We start from the raw sequence: 25,760 nt of genomic DNA on the forward strand, positions 1-25,760 counted from the left end.
TGGTGCGTTTGGGCCTTAACGCGCGGAATAGTGCACCTTAGCCGCTACCGCCTCCTTTTAAGCAGGCAGTCATTTTTCGGCTAGCGAGCGCTAATCTTGTGCGTGCACTAAAAACGCTAGCGCACCTTTGTAAAAGGATCCCATAGTGTTTTAGGGCTCGCTGAGATGAATACTCAGCATAACTCTGAAACGCGTGGAGAGATTTCAACCAAACTTGGTACACATATGACTTACTATCTGGGGGAAAATACTGTGCAGGTGGGAAGAGGGTGATTTAAAAATTATCAAAAACAACAAAGATTAGTGTCTAATCCATAAACGCATGGACAGATTTCAACCAAACTTGGTATACAAATATTTTTATTTATTTGTTTAATAATTTCTATACCGTTTAAAACTAAACGGTTTACATAATTTCATACATAGTTTTGTAAAAACATGATAAAACAGACACACCCACAATCATCAGAAATCATATCTTCAAACTAATACCATAGCTTATATAATGAGAATCATGAATAATTCATCAACTGCGCAGAGAGGAAAATTATTGGCTGTAAAAGGCATCTGACTTGGTATCGGGGGGGGGGGGGACATTCTGTGGGGGTGGGAAGGGGGTGTCTAATCCATAGTTATCAGGCTCGCTGAGATGACACTTCCGATGCCGTTTAAGTCCAAGTTCGGTTCATAGACAAGTCGGCGAAAGACAAAGGCGCGCGCCGACAACTGTGCGCAAGACGGAGGCGCGCGCCCAAGAAAATTAGTTTTTAGGGGCTCCGACGGGGGGTTTTGTTGGAGAGCCCCCCCCAGTTTACTTAATAGAGATCGCGCCGGCGTTGTGGGGGGTTTGGGGGGGTTGTAACCCTCCACATTTTACTGTAAACTTAACTTTTTTCCCTAAAAACAGGGAAAAAGTGAAGTTTTCAGTAAAATGTGGGGGGTTACAACCCCCCACACCCCCCACAACGCGGCGCGATCTCTATTAAGTAAAGTGGGGGGGGGATTCCCCCCCTCCGTCGGAGCCGTAAAAACAGTAATTTTGTGCGGCGCACGCCTCCGCGCTACGCTCAATTGTCTGCGTGCGCCTTTGTCCCGGCGCGCTTTTGACCTGACACCCCAAGTTCAGCCCCATAGAGAGCGACATGGTGGGACATTTTGGGATAAATAAACAGCCAGGGAACGCCGAATAATCCGCTAGTTATTGATAAAACGAGTTTCCAGTAGTAAAAGAGTCAATGACAGAACTCCTATCAGAGCATTTCTGTACTCTGATTCAAATATCGATCCTCCTTTCCTTTCCAGGGGCCAAGATCATGCTCATGAACAGAACTGAATGCTCAGGGGTGAGGAAGGTGTGCAATTTTATAACCCGGGGTCCATCCCGTTCCAGTCTCTGCTCCATACTACACACACACGCATACAGGAAAGAAGAAAAAAGAAAAATAAGAATCTTCAGTTTGCCAATTTCATGGCGTCTTTGATTTATCTGTTGTATTTATTCAAGAGAAAGAAAACGGAAAACCTCCGTAATAAAACCTATGCACGGTCCTTTAGTTTTTTTTCAGGGAAAACATGCCTGTAAATTTCCAATTACCTCAGTCCCTGCAGTCTTGCTGTCGGTTTTGGGCTTTGGGAATTAGCTGCCAGTCTGTAAATTCTGAAAACCTCTTGCTTTCAAAAGCAGCCTGCAAGAGAATAATGCTGCCCACATTTTCTGAGGAACCAAAAAACGTACAACTTGATTTAAAGAACTATAAGAATGTAGATGAACGAGAAAATTTACTGCCAATTCACTACTAATCTGCTGAAGAAATTAAAATGATTTCCATTCCTCTTTTTTTTTTTTTTGGAAAGCCAGTGCACCCTGCAGCAGTCGGCTGTATTTTATTTTTTTTTTTTCCACTTGAATTTTCTATGCAAGACTGAACATCTTCTGAGTTACAGCATTTCTGAAGAGACTTTAATTAGAATGTGGATGCAATATGAGCAAGGTTTCAACAGTAATCTTTATTAGCACTAGATCCCAATCCTTCTGCAAAAAAAAAACAGCCACATCCTGCCCTGTTCAGCGTATCTACATGCGGGGGGTACAATTCTGAAGACCACACCTTTAAAAAAATATAAAAAGGATTGAGTTGGTCCATAGGAAGGCTACTAAAATGGTGCATGGTCTTCGTCATAAGGTGTATGGGGGACAGACTTAAAGATCTCAATCTGTATACTTTGGAGGAAAGGCAGGAGAGGGAAGATATGACAGAGATGTTTAAATACCTACGTGGCGTAAATGCGCACGAGTCGAGTCTCTTTTATTTGAAAGGAAACTCTTGAATGAGAGGGCATAGGGAGAAGTTAAGAGGTGATGGGCTCAGGAGTAATCTAAGGAAATACTTTTTTACTGAAAGAGCGGTAGATGCGTGGAACAGTCTCCCAGAAGAGGGGATGGAGACAGTGACTGTGTCTGAATTCAAGAAAGCCTGGGATAGGCACGTGGGATCTCTTAGAGCAGGGGTGCCCACACTTTTTGGGCTTGCGAGCTACTTTTAAAATGACCAAGTCAAAATGATCTACCAACAATAAAATTTAAAAAAAACACAAAGCACACTGTACGCAGAGAAAATGTTAATTACCATTTATATTCCGGGTTTTTTTCAAAGAGGTCAAGGCAGATGACTCTATGCACTGTCACCTCAGTAACAACCATACAAAAATAGACAAATATACCTCCCTCCCTTTTTACTAAACCAAGATAGCAGGTTTTAGCTGAATGCCCAGCACTGCTCTCGACGCTCACCGGCTCCCTGCGCTAAAAACCGCTATTGCGGTTTAGTAAAAGGGGGCCATAGTGCAAAATATAGACAGCAGATATAAATTCTCAAAATGGACACATTTTGATCACTAAATTGAAAATAAAATAATTTTTCTTACCTTTGTTGTCTGGTGATTTCATGAGTCTCTGGTTGCACTTTCTTCTTCTGACTGTGCATCCAATCTTTCTTCCCTTCTTTCAGCCTGTATGCTTCCTCTCCTCCAGACCTCATTTCCTCCCACAACTTTTTCTTCCTCTCTCCCTGCCCTTTCTTTCTCCCTGCCTCCCTTTCTTTTTTTTTCTATCTTCATGCCCCCTTCTTTCTGTTTACCTTCTTTCCTTCTGCCTCCCTGCCTGCCCCCTTTCTTTCTTTCTTTCTCCCTGTCCTCCCCTAAGCCACTGCCGCTGCCATCGGGGAACAGACCTCCAAGCCACCACCACCATCGGGGAACAGGCCCCCAAAGCCACTGCCGCCCCAAGCTCTCCCTGCTTCCCTGCGTCGGGGTGACCAGCATTCCTCTCCCCGACGTCAATTCTGCCGTCGGAAAGGAAGTTTCGGGCCAACCAAGCAGTGATTGGCTGGCCCGGAACTTCCTCTCCGATGGCAGAATTGACGTCTGGGAGAGGAAAGATGATTGGCCCGGTAGATTGTGAAGGCAACGCGAGTCTATCACGGAGCCCGGGATGGGCTCCGCGATCGACTCACTTTGCCTTGGCGATCTACTGGTCGATCATGATCGACCTATTGGGCACCCCTGTCTTAGAGAGAGGAAGAGATAATGGTTACTGTGGAAGGGCAGACTGGATGGGCCATTTGGCCTTTATCTGCCATGATGTTTCTTGACCTTCTTATTCATCAGTGCCCATTTGATTCATGATAACTCCTTACAAATTTTTAGTGTGCCAACTAAATGCATTAATTTACCAATTGTAATCCTTGACGGAGTGAAAAATCGATCCACTTGTACCCGTTGTACTCCACTCAGGATTTTGTAGACTTCAATCATATTTCTCCTCAGCCATATCTTTTCCTAGCTGAAGAGCCCTAACCTTTTTAAAGTCTTTCCTCATACGAGAGGATTTCCATCCCCTTTATCATCTTGGTCGCTCTTCTTTGAACCTTTTGAGATAAGGAGACCAGAATTGAAACCAGTACTCCAGGTAAGGTCACATCATGGAATGATATAGAGGCATTCTAACATTGTTAGTCTTGTTAACCATTCTTTTATAATAATTTCTAGCATCTTGTTTACTTTTATTGGCCACCGCCATACATTGGGCAGAAGCTTTCATTGGGTCTACAATGACACCCAGATCTTTTTCTTGGGTGCTAACCCCCAAGGTGGACCCTAGCATCCGGTAACTGTGATTTGGGTTATTCTTCCCAATGTGCATCACTTTGCATTTGTCCACATTAAATTTAATCTGCCACTTGGATGCCCAGCCTTCCAATTTCCTAAGGTCTGCCTGCAATTTTTCACAATCTGCATGCATTTTAACAACTTTGAACAGTTTATTGTGATCTGCAAATTTAATCACCTCACTCGTCATTCTAGTTTCCAGGTCATTTATAAATTCTCATTCGTTCCTGCCCATGCTCTCTGGGCAGACATTTTCAGCACTTAGAGAGCACGAGCAGGAGCGAGTGAGAATCACTCCTGCCCCAATGCCCCGCTAGATCACCAGGGAAGTACAGTAGGCCTGGGAGGGTCTCGGAGGCGGGTTGGCTGTGCCTCTTCAGGGTGGGGTGAATAGGGAGATGGTGGCACTGATGGTGAGGAAATTCTCAAGTCGGTGAGGGGCTGACAGCAGGGGAACTGTCAGTGCAGTGCAATGTGGTACAGTGCGAGTGGAGGCGAGAAGGAGGGTGGGTGGGTGAGTAGGAATGCCTGGTGGGATATAGGGGAGGAATGGCAGAATATAAACCCTTGGTTTATAGTTGAGTTATCTTTTTTCCCCTAAAAAGGGGGGTATAAATTGTATCTTGGTTTATACTGAGATGGGTTTATATTCGAGTGTGCCTATCTTTCAATTAAGTGCAGTTCACATCAATTGTCAATTACATTACACAACAAGAAGAAAATGAGGTTCACTTTATAGAATTTGACCTCCTGTGTCTGAAAATAGCCTCTGTTTTCTCCCATCACGTATAGTTTTTTGAGCAAATCGCAAATATTTATAGCATGAGAAGTCCATCATGTTAACGCATTGCGCCGATTTAAGAGTTCCTTTAAATATTATTTTCTAGAATCGTTTTGCTGATGAAGGGTTCATAGACAACCCCGCGAAAGACAAAGGCGCGCGCCAACAACTGAGCGCAAGATGGAGGCACGCGCCGAAGAAAATTACAGTTTTTAGGGGCTCCGACGGGGGGTTTTGTTGGGGAGCCCCCCCAGTTTACTTAATAGAGATCACGCCGGCGTTGTGGGGGGTTTGGGGGATTGTAACCCTCCACATTTTACTGTAAACTTAACTTTTTCCCTAAAAACAGGGAAAAAGTGAAGTTTTCAGTAAAATGTGGGGGGTTACAATGCCCCCACAATGCAGCGCGATCTCTATTAAGTAAAGTGGGGGGTTCCCCCCCCACGCCCCCTCCCGTCGGAGCCGTAAAAACTGTAATTTTCTGCGGTGCGCACCTCCGCGCTGCGCTCAATTGTCTGCACGCGCCTTTGTCCCGGTGCGCTTTTGACCTGACACCCTGTTGAAGTGCGTTTATAAAACGAGATTAGGAGCATCTCTAATGTCCAACAAAAGTCGGCCAGCATTGATGAACTCCATCTGCCCCGATATCGTTTCTCCATTGTAGCGATGTCCGGGTGAAACCTTTCCCCGTGCTCATCACTAACACTACCAACATTATTGGGGTGGAAAAAAAATCGAATTTGAGGCAAACTGTTTTAATATTTCAGAGATTGTTATAACATTTACTCCAAGCATTAGAAAATATAGCAAAAATGTTAATTTTTGCACTATAATGCTCTTTTGCCAAAAATCAGAGGGTTTTACTTAAAAAATTAAGGTCAGTGACCCTCGAATCACTATAGAACACCCACTTCAATTCATGCCCCCAAACCTCTGTTGCACAGTGTAACCAGAACTGGTATTGTGATGTCATAAAGCCTCATTCCACCAATGCCTAAGAGCCAACGTCATCAGTGATGTCACAATGGCTTGATTGTCCCATACTTGGCTCACTTTTACTACATTTTGATTTCTAGAGTGGTGCAGCGGTTAAAGCTACAACCTCAGCACCCAGAGGGTTATACCAAAAAATTAAGGTCAGTTTTGAATTCAGCGACCCTCGAATCATTATAGAACACCCACTTCAATTCATGCACAGTGTTATCGGTGAACAATTAAGTTAGGCTCCTGCATTGACTATGCACACCGATGTAGGCGTATAATTTTAAACAGACTTTATAGAATTGGCACTTAGCATCCATATTTTTTGTGCCTAATTTTTCACACTATTTCTTGAATCTACTCCTTAGCACCTAACAGTCGCTCCTTTGCAGAATTTCCCTGGTAGAATCAACATTTTACCTGCATGAACAATGCACTATGATGAAAGTAAACCCAAAAGGAAGCCATGCATATGACTCAACGCATGAGTCTAATACCCAGGGAGGTACGTTTTACTGAACATAACACCGTAATTGTCAAGTTATTGGTAAAAGAGCCGGGGATTCTCCCTCAGTAGTAATGATGTTCTGTCACTGGGCACTAGAGGGCGTTGGCCCATGAATGCAGAAACTACAGTTCCCAGGATGCACTGGACTCTGCAGTCCTGCCGAGTCATAGGGGCGGTCCTCAGGCAGGGAGGAGAATATATGCATGAGCCTGGGATCAGTTCAGGGAGGTCCCTGAGAGAGAAGAGAACTCCTGAATTTACCCCTAGACATCAGCTGAGGGCAGAGCTGCGGATAAAGGACTAATTAATGCCTGTACTGCTTGGCTGAGGTAAGCCAAGTTAACTGCAAAGTGTGAGGCAAACTAAAAGAATATAAAGTGTTTTGTTCATACGAGACTGGGTTGTGTCCAGCACATGTGCTTCCTTATCACATTATTCTACACCAATGCTGCCACTGGTACCTACATAAGGAATTCGGGGGAGCTGTCAGGAAACATGTGTCTGCAAGATTCACACAGTCAAATTCTGGGCATTTCAATCTGCCACTGCATTTCAGCTTCCAGCCCAATCCACAGAGCATCTGCTTAAGGGACGATAGCAGAAAGCCCAGAAATATAAATCACTGCTGCTAACCATTTCCAAATTCCTCATTTGTAGCTGATTAAGTGAACAGTGGCACAGAGAGATGCAGCCGATACGAGTCCAGGCACATATCACGGCATTCTGAAGAGAAGAGTCTTCAGTCATCTCTGCTACCAGTGACATTAAGAGCCAGATTGAGAATTCAGCATGCGTATTTAAGAACCAGGAAAAATCTGCGCTAACAAAATTCTATAGAGGGCGTTCTGGACTGAGTGCCTTTTATAGAAGAGCATTGACTAGTCTGGTACTAAGCGCAATTAGGTAATAATTAGGTATCCATTCTAGAATCATGCCTAGCGTCGCTAAGTGTTCTAACATTGAGGCGCACCCTATATATACGCCAGGGTTTTCTTGGCCTAAATGCCTGCGCTCCCAATGACTCCCAACTCAAAAACACGCCAACGATCCATGCCCACCTTTAACTAGGTGCTCTGCTCTTTGGCCCGGATTTTCTAAACGGCGCGGTTTTTGTAGGTGCCATTAGGCACCAAAACCCAGTATAAAAAAAAAAAAAAAACGCCATTAAAATGATGTTTATAACTGAGTTTCAAGGAGGGATCAGGGGGGTTGCCTTTCACCCGCGCTCCGCCACTGACCTGCCTGTGCCCTGCCCATGGCCACACCTCCTTTTCAGATGTGCATAATATCATTTAGGTGGGCAGCGTTACGGACAAGCAAGCAGGCGGTTCCACGCGCTAGTTCTAATTAGTTGCAATTAATGACAATATTCTATTGCTAGTGGCTTATTAAGCAATTGCCCCCTCCTTGTTTTTAGCGCCGGCCGCTTTGGTAACAGCTCGGACACTCATAGGAATTCTGTGAGCGTCGGAGCTGTTACCAAAGCGGCCGGCGCTAAAAATGCTAACGCAGCTTTGTAAAGGAGGGGGTTAGTTTGTTCACAGATCTGGGCTCTGCTCCCAAATTTGAGTGACCTGGAATCTGGGTTTAAGAGTCTTATGGGGCAATGATCAAAAGTCTGTGCCTTTCCCTGGGAAAAAGTACACACAGGGATCATCCGTGTGGGTATTCCGCCCATGGGGAAATAATAATAATAATCAGTTGATATACCGCAAGGCCATAAAGTTCTATGTGGTTTACAATAGTTAAAAAAATAAACAAAACAGGTGGACTTGGGCCAGGGTGAGGACAGAGAAGACAGAAATGTGCCTAGGTCTGTGTTTTCCCAAACTAGGCGTGCTGTTTTTCACAGAAGAACTAGATATGCGTCTCTGTGGATACTTTGTCCTCACAGTTTTCAAAGAGATAACCTTTCCGTTTTCGAACTGATGCGACCGCCCTAACTTTGGGTGCCAGACTTATTCCCGCTGAAACCTGGTATAACTTCATCGACAGATGCCCCCAGTGGCGTAGTGAAAGGGAGCAGTCCTACCCCAGTTGCCATCTTGGTGAGGGCACAGGCACCCCAACCTCCTTTTGGGCACCCCCCCCCCCCCAAAGCCACGTATGCGCACCACTTCCCTTCCCCGTACCTCTGTAGCATTCCTTGCGCGAAAAGCAACCCCTAACCTGCTGTCGACTCTTCCTGGGCCCACGCCTAAGAAGTGACATCAGAGGAAGAGCCGACGCTGGCATGACAGCAGGTTGGGGAGTTGCTGCTCACGCCAGGAACATTCCAGAGGTACGGGGGGAAGTGAAACGGTGCACGCGAACAGCAGGAGGAGGTGGGGAAGGAGCGTGGAGGGTGGAGAAGAGGGCGGGGGAGTGACATCACCACCCTGGTCGCCACTGGAGGCCCCTAACTACATAGAGGCTACGCAGTTCTTACATAAAGCTGTCTTATTTGCAAATTAGCTTACTGAGAAATGAGTCAGAAAAGAGATTTCCACTTAGCCTGGGATGCTGCTCACACAGGGACTCTCCCAATGCGATAGCCAGCCTGACCTACTATGCACCGACTAGACAAAGTTAATAACAGGCTTGTTGCATATGATTCATGCCAGGATGCAGACTGCAAATGCTGATCTCTCTTCAGCCCAGCAGTGCATCACCAGCTTCTTATGAATGAATGATGTCTTCTGTTTACCATTCTCTGCCGTGTCACGAGGCAGCTGTCCTATTCTCTCTGAGCAGATTCCGGCGCTCTGGTTGTTATTGCTCCTCTGTACCACTGGGATATCTGCAGCGCGATAAATCCAAGTCCTCATCGTTCCTGTATATCAATTTACCTGCACAATAAAGAAAATCACACACACAAAAAAAATCACATAAATTGGAAAAATGCAGATGCAAAAACAATGACTTCCTCTTTTCTGTTCCCAAATTTGCAAAGTATATTAGGAATTTATTTTGTTTGACCTTATTCTAAAACAATGCATCTATTGATAGGCACCCAGAGGGCACCTGTGTGGTACCTATTCAGGTCAATAATGTGGTTACTTTTTGTGTTGATGAAATTAAATAGAATCAAGACATTTCTGAAAGCACAAAATTTTATACTGGTAGTGGAAGCCCTTATACAGTCTCATAGAAATATAAAAACATAAGCATTGCCTCTGCTGGGTCAGACCAGGGGTCCATCGTGCCCAGCAGTCCGCTCCTGTGGCGGCCCCCCAGGTCCATGACCTGTAAGTTCACCACTACCTAAATTGTTTATACCCTAATCCTGAAGTAACCTGTATAGTAACCCTCTATCTATACCCTGTAGTCCCTTTCTCCTTCAGGAGAAACATGATGGCAGATAAAGGCCAAATGGCCCATCTAGTCTGCCCATCCATAGTAACATTATCTCTTTCTCTCTCTGAGAGATCCCACGTGCCTATCCGAGGCTTTCTTGAAATCAGACACAGTCTCTTTCTCCACCACCTCTTCCGGGAGACTGTTCCACATATTTATCACCTTTTCTGTAAAAAAGTATTTCCTTAGATTACTCCAGAGCCTATCACCTCTTAACGTCATCCTATGCCCTCTCATTGCAGAGCTTCCTTTCAAATGAAAGAGACTCGACTCATGCGCATTTACATTACATAGGTATTTAAATGTGTCTATCATATCTCCTCCTCCAAAGTAAACATATTGAGATCTTTAAGTCTGTCCAAATACGCCTCATGATGAAGACCACACACCATTTTAATAGCCTTCCTCTGGACCGACCCATCTTTTTTAAATCTTCTTGAAGGTGTGGCCTCCAGAACTGTACACAATATTCTAAATGAGGTCTCACCAGAGTCTAATACAGGGGCATCAATACCTCCTTTTTCCTACTGGCCATACCTCTCCCTATGCAACCTAGCATCCTTCTAGCTTTTCAACCTCTTTGGCCACCTTAAGATCATCACCTACAATCACACCCAAGTCCCGCTCTTCTGTTGTGCACATGAGTTCTTCACACCTAAACTGTACCATTCCCTTGAGTTTTTGCAGCCCAAATGCATGACCTTGACTATTTCAACTGTGTTCATGTGTGTTTTTTTAAGTCTTTGTTCAAAAAAACCTGCAGATTATTAAGAATGCTGCAGTTGGATTAGAAATGGGTCACATGATCATTTTTTTCTGATGGCGTAAATAAACCTTTTTACACTGGTTTTTACACAGGATCAGATTCAAACTATATATGATAATATTTAAAATCTCGAACAAGCAATTGTTGTAGTATTTAAAATCTGCTTGGACTGACCCTTAATATTTGATACATTTCCTTATACCATCTATGCGATCAGTTGAGTTTGGTTTTAGAGATGATCAGAAGTTGCACCATCCTTCTGTCAAGGGCATCAAATCAACTAAAGTTTTTGCATCCTCCTTTGTCTACCGAACAGTGGTAGCTTGGAATGATGCACCTCTTTCGGTGAGACAAGTAGCTCACCTTAGTAAAAGGAGCCCATAGTCTTTGCCGGTGGCGACATACAACGTGTAAGTTCCACCAGCAACCAATTAGGAAGATATTTTCTTTTGCCATTTGCATCAGCCACAAGGATTGAGTAGGAAAACCTCTCTCCACCCTGCCCCTCAAAGACTTGTTGATGTTGCCGAAATTAGTGTTTGCAACGTCTCATGCTGTCTTGATCACAGTGTTACACGGTGCCAGCTGCTCTCTTCTTCCTCCTAATCTGTTTTATTAATGGCTGAAGTCGGCTAATGTTTATGTTGCGTCTCACATCGAAATTAAGGAGGTCGCAAAGGAAAAACGACACCATTTTTTCACCTAAATATTTCTGCAGGCAAAACTTCCAACAGCGTTTTTGCATCTATCTGAAAATGTTCATCACATAACCTACATCACACCACGAGCTGTGGAACTTCAAGGGCATGATGCCAGCATATTTGTATATTCTTAAACTGATAAGCAGAAGGTAAGAGGGTTTTTTTTTTAACTAGAAAAAAAGGTATTACTTTTGCTAGACTTTGGCTGGTTTTTCTTTGATTACTTGCTAGTCTACCCTTGCGCCGCCCACAGTGGTAACAGCTCTGATGCTCATAGGAATTCTCCTCCCCCTCCCCTTTATACAAAATCGTAGCATGGTTTTTAGTACCGGCTGTGGCAATAACAGCTCTGAGGTGCAGCTGGTGCCTTGGTACTGAAAGCCATAGTACAGTTTTGTAAAAGGGGAGTGTGTTTGTCTATGAGTGTCAGATCTGTTACCACCATGGCCAGCGCTAAAAACCACTCTACAGTTTTGTAAAATAAAATGGGGGGTGGGGGTAGATAAAGTGTTTAAAAATTAATTTCCAGAAAATCCTTACTCCTGGCATTCATCTATAGCAGGGGTGTCAAAGTCCCTCCTCGAGGGCCGCAATCCAGTCAGGTTTTCAGGATATCCCCAATGAATATGCATGAGATCTATTTGCATGCACTGCTTTCATTGTATGCTAATAGATCTCATGCATATTCATTGGGGAAATCCTGAAAAACCGACTGGATTGCGACCCTCGAGGAGGGACTTTGACACCCCTGATCGACAGTGATTCTAAATCCAGTCCTCTAGTCACACTCTGCACACACTTAACAGCATTGCCACCCCCACAAACAAACAAAAAATAATAAATAAATCCAAAATGAGCATTCTCAAACAATAACACATAACAAACTATAACTATTTAACGGACTCTTTTATTAAACCATTTTAGGGTCTCGTATATGCGCAATGCAGGAGAAAAAGTGTTTTAATGCATCCGGTGGTAATTTGCCTGACAATGAACGATAAACGTACGTTATTGATTTTATCTGGAGGCCTGTCATGGACATGAACTAGGTGTGCAAAGCATTATTCAGCTATCCTGTTCACATTAATAATAATAATAACCTTTCACCTCCCCATCCCCACTGTCCCTTCACCTCCCCGTCCCCGCAGCATCCATCCTTCCCTCTGGCACCCCTCACGCAGTCCATGCATCTCCCTCCCTCCCCCTTACCTTTGTGGAGTGTTTTAAGATTTCAGTCTTGTGAAAAGCCGCCGGATTGTTCATGCAGTCGCGTGCATGTGTGGGCGGAAGCTTCTCCTCTAACACAACATACGCTCCGGTGGCTTTCAACAAGACTGAAACCTTAAGATGGCCTGCCTCAGGAGTCTTACAAATCACACAGTTGATGCAAATAGATTGGTCCACATAAAGGCATCCACTCAAGTCGTGGGTACAAAACTATGGATAATTGGAAGCTCTGTACTGAATGCCGGAGCACAATCGATTCCAATTAACCATAGTTTTGTACCTACGTGATTTGTAAGACTCCTGAAGCAGGCCATCTTGGCCAAAACATGTACATGTTGAGTCATTGAGTTACTTTTTGGATGAATTAAAGGATCTTTTTGAAATTCATAAATACATCCGAGTCCACCAGGCTGTATTGGACATTTCCACTACTTGGCTTCCGATCTTGTGTTTGTGGATTTGACTCTCTTGTGTTATACTTCATAATACATTGATGATAGCATGAAATTTTGCATTACAGTACTTGATACTGTCCTCTAATAAAGATGATAAAACACTGGGGGAGGGAGGTTATCAGCATTGGCTACAGTTAAATTGTGTTATTTTACTGTTAGACCTAGTTATTAGGTCTCATTGCATAAAACAGGGCCTATGCTAAAACAGCAAGCCTTCATGATAACCCATGTTTATAACTTCCCCCCTTAGTGTCAAGATTTTCAGTGTCTGGTAACCAGGTTTCTGGCTTGTTTGCCCTATAGTTGGCTCACCTTTATGGCATATAGTCGTGATTTTAAGGGAAGAGTTTTAGGGAACAGGGTTGTGTCTGATTAATATCTTCGAGGGAGGAGGAAACCGTTTGCTCTGGGTTCCTAGAAGATGGAATCCAACAGCATTGGGTTGCAGTTTAGTAGCCCCCAAGCAGGAAAAATAATGCTAGTTGTGAACTGGTAATAGTTTTTCTTTAATAATGCAGATTGGTGCAATCTCTGGTTTTGGGTCTACTAGATTATTGTAAGATTATTTACTTGGACTCCTGTAAGAAAACTATTAGAAAGATGAGAGTTATCCAGAATACGGCAGTTCATTTGATCTATAACTTGAAGAAATCTGAACATATAACACCATATCTTAGGAAATTGCATTGGCTTCCTGTTGAAGCGAGCATACTTTTCAAATTTGCTTGTTGTATCAGTTATAAGACTCTATTTGGAAATGCACCACGTTACATGTTGAAAAATTTCAGATGTTCAGGTAATGAATGCTGTACACGTGGCTGCTCGTTTTCTCTTTACCATCCATAAAAAGATGTATATATACAAGATTTCTTGAAAGAACTCTATCTTTTCAAGCTGGTAAATGGAGTAAAATGCTAAGGGCTCCTTTTGAATAGGTGGCAGATTTTCGGCTAGCGCGTGCTAATCCGGTGCGTGCATTAAAACCGCTAGCGTGGCTTTGTAAAAGGAGCCCCAAGTGGTTTGATTGTGGCTTCTAACTCCTATAGGAAAAAATGTTAAAATTTATCTTTTTGCTAAATTTGTTTGATGTTATTATGAATTTTAATACTATTGCTGTACTAGCGCTGTTTTTGTTCAGCTTTTCATTATTGTTAACCGCATAGAACATTATTATGGTGCTCACTGTGAGTTGCATTATTTGATTACATAATAATGAAGAATTTTGCATGCATTTGCATGCTTTGCATCTCATTATGTACCCTACAGTAATTTAACATGCCCTATGGTAACAGGAATCATTACCATTTAAAGTGTGTTAGGGGTAAAAAAATGTGTTTTATTCCTGTAACACACTTAAATAATTATCCCCTTAATCAGGCTGTAAAAAAAAAACAAAAAAAACCCCAAAACTATCTTTACATTTCTTGGATTCTTTTCTACATGGATGTAATACACAGGTACTGCTTTTCCCTAGGATAATATATTTACTGATGGACAATAATTTAGAATTAGTACACATGGAGAGGCATTTTCAATAGGACGTTTGAGTTTGGACGTCTTGGGAAAGACGTCCAGAAATCCGGTAGAGAAAAGGCCCATTCTCAAAACAGCAGGAAGTCTATCTTTTTCTTTTGAGAATGACCTATCTAGATGTTTTGCACCCTAGCACTTGTATCTTTCTTGCCCATTCTCTGATATAAAGACGTCCACATGAAAAACATGGTACCCAACTATCTTGAGCCCCCCTCCATAGAGAGCCGCTGTCCTCAGAGCCTTCTACCCCTCTATCCATTCCCAACATCCCCTGACACCCCACTGATATCATCTGCCACCCCTTCGACATCAGCCACCACCCACTGACATCAGCCGCCACCCCCTGACATCCCCCGACACCCCCATAACTTTTGACCAAATAGTTCTATGCGGTTCACAAAAGAGTACTAAGGATACAGAAATAATCTGATTGAAGAGATCTAATTGCCTATGAATTTGTTAAAGAGGTGAGTCTTCAATTGTCTTCTAAACTGAAGGGAAGAGTGAGACAACGGCAGTCCCGGTAGTTGGAACCTAAGGATGGCGCCAGCAGATTTCTGTGTTCCAGAAATGACAACGAAAGACAATGATCAAATATTTTATATGGGAGGGGGCAGGAAAACACAGGAAAGTCAAATCCACAAGATCAACACTCAGACACAATGGAGTGGATAAGTCCAAACAAAGACTGGTGAACTCTAAATGTATCACAAAGTCCTTTATTCTTTAATTAAACATACATGGACTCAACATGCTCATGTTTCGGCCCAAATGGCCTGCTTCAGGAGTCTCACAAGTCTGTGTATGAAGCAAAAGAACATCCAAAAGATCATTGGGCATCACATAATACGCGATACAAAAACTGCCACCTCTTGCAAACTGATAATGAACTGATAATGCGTGCGACTGTCGGGTGGACTGGAAGGACCACTCAGGTTTTCGCTGCTGTCATTCGTGTATGTCAGTGTAAACTGCAGCAGGATCCTATTGGACTAAGAACTTTTAGAGCAGTGGTTCCCAACCCTGTCCTGGAGGAACACCAGGCCAATTGGGTTTTCAGGCTAGCCCTAATGAATATGCATGAAGCAAATTTGCATGCCTATCACTTCCATCATATGCAAATCTCTCTCATGCATATTCATTAGGGCTAGCCTGAAAACCCGATTGGCCTGGTGTTCCTCCAGGACAGGGTTGGGAATCACTGTTTTAGAGGAATCCAAAGTATTATTTTGCATCAGAGAAAGGAGGATTTTGTTTTGCAGTTGCAAGGAGGATCCTGGATTGTCCTGATTCTCCACTCTCAGCTGAGCTCTGCTAATATTTCTCATCCTTGCAGACCCAATAGGAGAGCAGCACAGAACGTATAAACTTAGAGCGCCCCTGCGGGGGAAACCAAAGAAGCGTGAAGGACAACAGCACATTTTCAAGGCAGAATAGGATCAAAGCGTTGGAAACAGAAATTACTGTCATTGCACTAATGCCTCAAAAATGCCCTCAAAAGTCCTCAGTGGAACAAACTAGTCATTAAGAAGGCAATCTTCAAAGCCATTTCTGTGAATAAAACATTGCTTTATCCACAGAAATGGACTTTTACATAATTGCTTGTCCAGTATGCAGACAGAAATATGCATCGATAGCTTGTTTGCAAATATTTTTTTATACCTGCACTGAGCAGAGCCATTGCCAAGGTTGAGGTTAGGAAGGGGTGTACACACATACATTTGAGGATTTAAATATATGCATGCATTTTTTTTTTTCATGGAAAAACAAGCATGCCATAAAAGCACAATTTTGCTGATCTAATTTTCAAATGGAAAGTGTGCATATATACTATATTAATTTCAGAAGTTATAAAATCACCTTTTTTATAAAGGAATATTACTGTGGAAGTAATTTGTATAGACTCAAATACATTATTAGCCTTCAACAATTTCTGTGCAGTTCCAATAAAGAGGCGATTTTCAAAATTCCCACCTGGGTTCAAAGTCCACAGGTAGTTTGCTCTTTTGGAAATGGAGCATCATTTTTCCCACAAAATTAAAAGTGTCTATTGTCCTTGCAGTGGAAAAAAAATGAATACAGTAGACTCTCTGTTATCCGCCACCCATACGGATTGGTAGATGCTGGATAAATGTAGTTTCTGGTTGCTCGAGAGTTACTATTAAAGTTTCAAGTTTATTTCATATTTGATAAAATTTCTTTTTTCATAGATTATAAAGCGATGTACAATAAATAATTTTCAAATAAGGGGGACTTACATTATAGGGATAGACAGACGTGCACTTCATGGGCAAATGAAGGAAGAACTACAATTTGATATAGGAAAGAGAACAAATAAGGATAGGAGTTATATTATAGTAAATCAGTGCTTGCCTACTTCAGTTGGGAATGTCAACTCAGTTTAAGGGGCTCACTAATCAATTAAAAGCTTCTCTATATGGGAAACTTTTTAGTTTTGATTTCAATTTTTTGAAGTTCTTTTCTTCTCTTACCTGAGCGGGTAATATGTTCCACATTTGGGGGGCGGTGACAGCGAAGAGTGTGATACATCTAGTATTTATGATTCGTAGGTATGGAACAGTAAGTATGTTTTTATCCTCAGATCGTAAGGAGCGGAAAGGAGAATACGGAATAATAACTCGATCTAGGAATAGCAGTGTGTTGACTTGTAGAACTTTAAATGTAATGAGCGCCTGTTTAAAAGTTCTTCGGTGGTTGATAGGAAGCCATTGTGCGTTCTTTAATAATGGCGTTACATGGTCAAATTTTCTTTTACCTGTAATGATTTTTATTGCAGCATTTTGTATTAGTTGAAGTCCTCCTGTTTCTTTTTGTGTGATTCCTTTATAAAGTGAATTACAATAATCCAGTTTTGAAATGATCATAGAGTGAATTAAAATATTTAGGGAGGGAGCATCCAAAAAGTTAGCTAAAGATTGAATTAGACGCAGCCTATGGAAACAACCTTTCTGGTCTGAGTCACTCTCTCTTCCTCTCTCTATCATTCCCCCACCCCCACTTGTAGATCCATCATCTGTTCTTCCTTTCCCACCCTCCTTTCTGGTTTGGGTCACTTTCTCTCCCCCTTTCTCCCCCCCCTCTACACTTATGGGTCCAGCAGCCATTCATCTCCCCTCCCCTAAGGGAAGGGGGCACATGCACGGCAAGGGGGATGGGCAGGGTGGCAGGGGAGAGGTGGCACCGCCCGGGTGCCACTCACCCTTGCTATACCACTGGATAGAGTGTGAATCCTACCGGGACAGACTGGGGAAAAATGCTTGAGTACATGAATCTAAACTTCTTAGGCTCTAATGGTATATAAAAGCTAAAAATAAATAAATATAGGCCTTTATAAAGTTTTCCATACCAGAAAGCAGGCACAGGCTTTTGTACCTGCCTCGAGACAGGTGTAAATACATACACCAAAGCGTGGCTGTATTACCATATCTCATTACTTCCTTCAACTCTGCCCAACTTCTGCGCCCAGAATTACTACACGTTGAAAGCACGCACTTTTATGGCCCTGGCCAATTTTGTAAGTGCTTATTTCTCTGTATAAAGCGTCATTTTATCTACAGCAAAGGCTTTAAAATTACTCTGAAAATGTGTAAGCTGATACTTGGCCATATAATAAAAATTGCTTTCTCCGTTTGAAATGACTAAAGTTCGGTTTCAAAGATGTCGAGGGCTGAGGCAGCAGGAATTCTTACGGGCTCGTGGAGCTGGAAGGGACACAGCGAGCTGACTCCTTCTAGCCTCTCGCTTTCATGAGTAAAGAACAAGAATTTATAACACCGAGGTAGCACAAAAGCTCAGCCACCCTCCATCCGCTAAGTAGCTGTAGCTGCTTTGGAAGCTCAGAAATGGCCATGGAGATGGCTTCCCTCCTTCTAAGATGTTTGTCATTCTATTCTATAGAACTTTTTTGCTTCTTTCAGCCTTCATTGTTTCCTTGAGTCTTGGTATTCAAAGCTTTTTTTTTTCTCTCTTTTATCAAAGCAAAGAAAAAAAAAGAAAAAAGGATTGGATGTGAAATGATCAGCAACTTTTAAGAAATGCAGACAGATTTATAGCAGACTATTTTGTCCTTGTGCTTCCACGGAGGTGAAATATTTTTGTTGCTCTGAGAACCTCATAATCAGGATGACAGTCTGCTGCAGATGAGCTAAGAATTAGACATTAGCATGCAGAGAAAATGAACTTGGGAACAGATCAACATACATAGCGCTACCAGTCCAAGCAGTGAGCTGAAAATAAGCATGCATTGACCAGTGAGTGGAATAATAGCTTTGCTGGCAATCTCCTTGGACGTGTTCAGTTGCTGCACAGAAATGGTTGGGCAGAGAGACAGGGATGGAGAGGGAGAAAGCCAGGGCACTCTTCACTCAACTCCTTCCCCACTCTCTGCCCCTCCCCCCATTTTCCTCAGGTCCATACCAGATGGCTACGGAATGACACCAGGCTCAGTTCAATGCACAGCTGCTTATTGGCCCTTCTGGTGCCAACACCTGATTTCAATTAAGCAGAAAAAGGAGCTTCAAATGAACATGAAAAATGCTTCCCTGATCATGGTTGGTTGAGAGAGGGAAATGTACAACAGACAGTGTTCCATGTAGGCCCTTGTTATTTCGTCAAACTGATTTAATACCAGCCAGAGTTATTTCGATCGATATTAGTTGGGAGCAGCAGAAAACTGATTAAACAAACTAACACAAAATTTTTCCTAGGAATATGTATTTATCTATATAAATGAGATGAAATAGACATCTGGACACATCTGATCATTTAAAGCATGGGTGGGGTACACAGATGTCCAGTATTTACACAGAATAGTGAATTATTGGTTGACCATGAAAGTTTGACTAATATATAAGCTTTGTTCTCCACTGGGCTAACCGGACCACAATTACTGAATATCACAAGTCCTTGTCTATAACTACAGAATACATTGAGAATTTTCTAATGACATTACAGACATTACAGAGCACTTGGATACTTGAAGAACCATACAATAGTTTTGAAATATCTTGACTATCAAAAGTAAAATTACAAGGAGACCAACCAAACTTTTGTTCTTCATATTGGTATTTATAAATAATTTCTTCTAACTCATACACCTATAAATTTATTTATTTATTTGATTTTTTAGCCCGTCCTCCCAAAAGAGCCCAGAACGGGTTACAAAGAATATATTGGTGCATTAAAATTATAAGTAAGATAGGTTCTTAGAAATTCCCTTACTGTCCCGAAGGCTCACAATCTAACTAAAGTACCAGGAAAAATGACAATTAGAAGAGTAATAAAGAAAGAAAATAGAGATAGAGGAGAAAAATAAGAAAATAAACATACTAATAAGATTACAATGATCTAAAGGAATTTGAAAGGTTAAAAAGAGGGGAGATAAGAATAGGTGCAGAGGGAGAACCGTTGAAGCAATAGAATTCTAGGGAAATTTAAATGAAATTTGAATGATAAAACAAAATAAGTGGTAAAACAATAAGTGAGATTAAAAAATATACCATAAACTAAAAAGAAGTGAAAATAAAATCAAAACAGTCAAAACTGAAGTCCAGCTTGAACGGGCCCCCGAGCCGACCGTTGGTCCGATGGCCGGACTGCAGCCCTCCTCCAAGTAGAGCATCATTTATAGAATAACTTAACAGGATCCATGCCCTGGTATTAATCCCCACACTTAAAATAAGAGCAGATCATCAGAATTCTAAAACACTATGGGGGAAATTATATAACCAGTGCCTAATTTAGGTGTTGGTAGGCACCCTGCCAATGGTCAGAAACGGCAGGGTTGAAGCACCTACCGATGCCTAAATAAAAAGTGGCTAAAGTGGCCGTTTTAGGCCGTGGAACTCCAAAGTAGGCGTGACCAATGCCCTGATTGGGCCAGGCATCTGGGCCAACTGGAGTCTTAGGCCTCTTTCCCAGTGCACCCAAATTCCAGAATGGAAATGACTTCCAATAGAATTCACTCCCTTAGGGATCCTACGTGAGCATCCCATTTTCTCTTAAAATCTGACACGCTGCTGGCCTCAATCACCTGCAGTGGGAGTTTGTTCCAATGATCCACCACTCTTTCGGTGAAGAAGTACTTTCTGGAGTCGATATGAAACTTCCCTCCCCTGATTTTCAGCGGATACCCTCTGGTGGTCGAGGGTCCCATGAGACAGAAGATCTCATCTTCCGACTCGATACGTCCCGTGATGTACTTAAACATTTCAATCATGTCTCCTCTCTCTCTTCGTTCCTCAAGTGAGTACAGCCGCAGTTTATTCAGTCTTTCTTCATACGTGAGATCCTTGAGCCCCAAGACCATCCTGGTGGCCATTCGCTGGACCGACTCGATTCTCAGCACATCCTTCCGGTAATGTGGTCTCCAGAATTGAACACAATACTCCAAGTGAGGTCTCACCATGGATCTGTATAACGGCATCATGACTTCAGGTATTCTGCTGACGAAACCCCTACGGATACGACCCATCATTTGTCTTGCCCTGGAGGAAGCCTTCTCCACTTGATTGGCAGCCTTCATGTCATCACTAATGATCACCCCTAGATCACGTTCCGCAGTGGTCCTGACCAAGGTCTCACCATTTAGTACATAAGTTCTGCGTGGGTTTTTCTTACCCAGGTGCATTACCTTACATTTTTTAGCATTGAAGCCCAGCTGCCAAGTTGCTGACCATCGTTCCAGTAGCAGTAGGTCCTGCGTCATATTATCAGGTAAAATGCTTTTACCTACTATGTTGCAAAGTTTGGCGTCATCGGCAAACAGTGATACCCTTCCTCTAAGTCCTTGCGTCATATCTCTTATGAACAAGTTGAAAATAATCGGGTCCAAGACCGAGCCCTGCGGCACTCCACTGATCACGTCTGACATTTTGGATGGGGTACCGTTTACCACCACCCTCTGAAGTCTACCGCTCAGCCAATCCCCAACCCATGTAGTTAGAGTGTCCCCTAATAGGTCCTGAATGGAAAAGATTTGTCAGAGCAGACCTTTCTCTACTTTATATCAAAATACATTTCCCCAAAGACGAGCACCTTTATACTTTTTTACAGTTGACATCGTGCAAAACGCACATTCTGCCAGAGGAAACTTTGTTCAGCCTACCCCTACAAACGTAACACAAAAATATATATTATTTTAACAACAAAAAAAATTATAGAAATTGCATGGTTTTACTTAATTTGACAAGTGCCTAATTAATTAAGATTAAACTTGCCCCCATAGTAAATGCAAAATAATTTCATTATAATCAAAAAGAGCTAAATTGAATAGCTGTGGTCTCAAAGAGTTGGGAGCTATTGCTGAGAAGCTCATTAAATTCAATTTGCGGTAATGCACTGCTGTCATGTTTCTTTTCTGAACTGCAATATTATATTAAAGTTCTTGATTATTTCCCTGTAGAGCAACATTAATGCAGCTCAGTATGGAAAATACAAAGCTGAACAACAGACAAAGAAGCACTTACCGTACATTTCCTTGAAAGTTTTTAATGGGAGACATGCAAAAAAAACAACCCCTTGGAATTGAAGGTATAGTGAGGCCCTGAAGTCATTTGTGATATGAATTATTTTAAGTGAATTTACTCTTAGTGGAAAGGTGTCAGATTGATGTTACTAGAAAATGAACTGTGCCATTTATTTACCAAATTCACAAGAAGGGAAGCCGTACCGCTATACAACGAGAAATTACAGAAGATATAATTTGCTGGACTCAATGAAAGTCAAATAATAGAATAGAAATATGGGTATTTAAATAAAACATATATGGAACATAATTCATCCATGATCAACTAGAACACAGAAAATGGGACAAATTTGTACCCGCGGGATTTCAATATCCCTGTCCATTCCTGCAGGCTCTGTCTTAACCGCACAAGCCTCGAACACTTATGATATTAAAGCATTCGAGGCTTGTGCAGATGAGAACGGAGCTTGCAGGAATGGAGCAGGGACAGATGGCTCAGGGAAGACATGATAGAGGTCTTTAATGTACTGAGTGAAGTGGAACGGGAAGATGTGATTCGCTTATTTACCCTTTCCAAAAATATTAGAAGTAAGAACATAAGAACATACATAAATTCCTTCTTTGCGTCCGTCTTTACGGAGGAGGATACCGCTAAAATACCAGAAGCAGTGAAAGTGTTTAGTGGAGTAATAGAAGACAGCCTCACCACAGTTGAAGTGGAGTTGGACCAGATATACTACCAGATCGACAAACTTAAAAGTGACAAATCCCCTGGACCGGATGGAATTCACCCGAGAGTTTTAAAGGAATTGAAGGTTGAAATCGGAGAGCTATTGCAAAAACTTGCCAATCTGACAATCAGAACTGGACAGATACCAGAGGACTGGAAGATAGCGAATGTCACGCCAATTTTCAAAAAAGGATCGAGAGGGGAACCGGGCAACTACAGACCTGTGAGTCTTACGTCTGTCCCTGGAAAGATGATTGAAGCACTGATCAAGGATAGCATAGTCCGGCACCTAGATACACACGACTTGATGAAACCCAGTCAACATGGGTTCAGGAAAGGGAAATCATGTTTAACGAATTTACTTCAATTTTTCGAGACCGTGAACAAGCAAATTGATAGTGGAATGCCGGTGGACATAATATATTTGGACTTCCAGAAAGCATTCGACAAAGTTCCACATGAAAGGCTTCTCAGGAAACTACAAAGCCATGGAATAGAGGGAGATATACAAAGGTGGATAGGCAAATGGTTGGAAAACAGAAAGCAGAGAGTGGGCATAAATGGGAAGTTCTCAGACTGGGAGAAAGTGACTAGTGGTGTGCCCCAGGGCTCAGTGCTTGGGCCAATCCTATTTAATATTTATATCAATGACCTGGAAGACGGAATATCCAGTGAGATCATTAAGTTTGCAGACGACACAAAGCTATGCCGGGCAATCAGATCGCAGGAGGATAGCGAGGAACTCCAAAGCGACTTGTATCAGTTAGAGAAATGGGCAGAGAAATGGCAGATGAAGTTCAACGTAGAGAAATGCAAAGTAATGCATTTAGGTAGTAAAAATAAGGAATACGAGTATAGAATGTCAGGCGCAACTCTGGGTAAGAGCGAACAAGAAAAGGACCTGGGTGTACTGATAGATAGGACCCTGAAGCCATCGGCACAATGCGCGGCAGCGGCAAAGAAAGCAAACAGAATGTTAGGCATGATAAAGAAAGGAATCACGAGTAGATCGGAGAAAGTCATAATGCCGCTTTATAGAGCAATGGTCAGACCACACTTGGAATACTGTGTCCAACATTGGTCTCCCAACCTAAAGAAGGATATAAAACTGTTGGAGAAGGTGCAGAGACGAGCAACGAAGTTAATAAGAGGTATGGAGAACTTGGAATATGAGGAACGACTCAAGAAACTGGGACTGTTCTCCCTTGAGAAGAGGAGGCTGCGAGGGGACATGATCGAGACGTTCAAAATGCTGAAAGGCATCGATAAAATAGAGCAGGAAAATAAATTATTTACATTGTCCAACGCGACACGGACAAGAGGACATGGTTTGAAGCTAAGGGGGGACAAGTCCAGGACAAATGTCAGGAAGTACTGTTTTACGCAGCGAGTGGTAGACGCCTGGAATGCTCTCCCAAAGGAGGTTATTAAGGAATCCACTGTGCTGGGATTCAAAGGCAAATTAGATACACATCTCCTTATGAGAGGCATAGAGGGATATGGGTGACTAAAACTACATCAGGTGTATACCTGACTGGGCCTCCGCGTGTGCGGATCGCCGGACTCGATGGACCATGGGTCTGATCCGGAGATGGCAGTTCTTATGTTCTTATGTTCTTATGTTCTTATGTTTGGACAACTTTCTAAAAGAATTCTAGTTCACTTTATTTAATATACTGCAAATATAAAACCAGAAGACCAATCTAAGCGGTTTACAATTAAAAACCAAAACAAAACCCAAATTAAATAGGGTAAGAACAGAAAGAAGACAAAACGTAAAGGGAAACAATTGAGAACATGGGGAAAGAGGGAATCGGGGATTACAATAAAAAAAGTTGGGGAAAGGGATGAACAATGTGGTAAGGGAGGGAACAAAGAATTTAAATCTGCCCACACCGAAGAAAAGTAGTCACCAGGAGGAAGCAAGTTAAGAGCTGAAGGCCAGAGAGAAGTCGTATGCCTTTAATTGTGCCTTGAAGGTTACAAATGATTTCTCTGAACTAAGGTAAAAAGGCAAAGAATTCCAGAAAGCAGGAGTCATAAACACAGAATGAAGAATTCCGATGGAAATCCAGAGAGGTCCATAAGCCTTTGTTAAAATGGACTAGGGAAAATCCACGGCTTATCCCTAGCATAAACTGTATAAAATCTGTTTTGCTCTTTGGGATCTTGCCAGGTACTTGTGACGTGGGTTGGAAAGAGAATGCCGGGCTTGATGGAGCTTTGGCCTATCCAGTCTAGCAACTCATGTTCTTGGGCTACTGATTTACCTGCGTGAATTTAGCCATGTAAAAGGCGGGGGGGGGGGGAGTTTAAATGGGTAAATCTTTTAACTATTAATCTTGTTATAAATGATGGCAGAGTGCAGTAGCCTAATAATTAGAACAGTGGTGTGAAAACCAGAAGGCCTGGGTTCAAATCCCTTGGTTAAGTCACTCCATGCCTCAGGAGAAGATAATGGTGAACTATAATTGTTATCATGCCACAGTTCCTCCAGCAAAGGTAAGAATCTTCTAAGCCTCAAGAATTAAAACATTTAGGGGTGATATAATCCCTAAATAAATAACTGTGTAGTTAACAAAGCAGTGAAGACTGCGCACTTAGACCATTCTGTCTTTTAAACCTGCAGGCAATGAAAAACAAAGCACTGAAATTCCAAAAACTGACATAAGAATAGCCTTACTGGTTCAGACCAGTGGTCCATCAAGCCCAGTAGCCCGTTCTCACGGCGGCCAATCCAGGTCACTAGTACCTGGCCAAAACCCAAGGAGTATCAACATTCCAGAGTGTCAAAGATTAACAAGATTTCGGAACCCCAAATAGGAGCAACATTCCATGCAGAATCCCCAAAGAGTAGCAAGATTCCGGAATCCCCAGAGTAGCAACATTCCATTCTACCGATCCAGGGCAAGCAGAGGCTTCCCTCATGCCTTTCATTCAACCAAGCCTTCCGCACTTCCTGGACCTGGTGAAAATAACGTTGAGCTGTGTGCATGCCAAAAATCCTTGTTTATTTCTGTACATTGTAGAGGAATTCATAATAGCCTCATTACTATTCTTTTTAATAGAGTAAGCCCATGTCTACTGTG

General features: G+C 42.4%; 1 protein-coding gene across 4 annotated transcripts in view; it reads right to left on the reverse strand.

Moving 5' to 3' along the window:
• The window catches only part of LRRC4C (leucine rich repeat containing 4C), a 584,836-nt gene that overhangs the window by 200,972 nt on the left and 358,104 nt on the right, over positions 1-25,760 (reverse strand). For 3 of the 4 annotated variants that reach the window (XR_004537629.1, XR_004537628.1, XM_033928520.1), the window contains exon 3: positions 9,124-9,265. The exons of the other annotated variant lie outside the window; for it this stretch is intronic. The gene's annotated coding sequence lies outside the window, so the exon portion shown is untranslated. The remainder of the gene's footprint in view (positions 1-9,123; positions 9,266-25,760) is intronic. 4 annotated transcript variants of the gene reach the window in all.

The sequence above is a fragment of the Geotrypetes seraphini genome, chromosome 19 (genome assembly GCF_902459505.1).
Source record: "Geotrypetes seraphini chromosome 19, aGeoSer1.1, whole genome shotgun sequence".
NCBI lineage: Eukaryota > Metazoa > Chordata > Amphibia > Gymnophiona > Dermophiidae > Geotrypetes > Geotrypetes seraphini.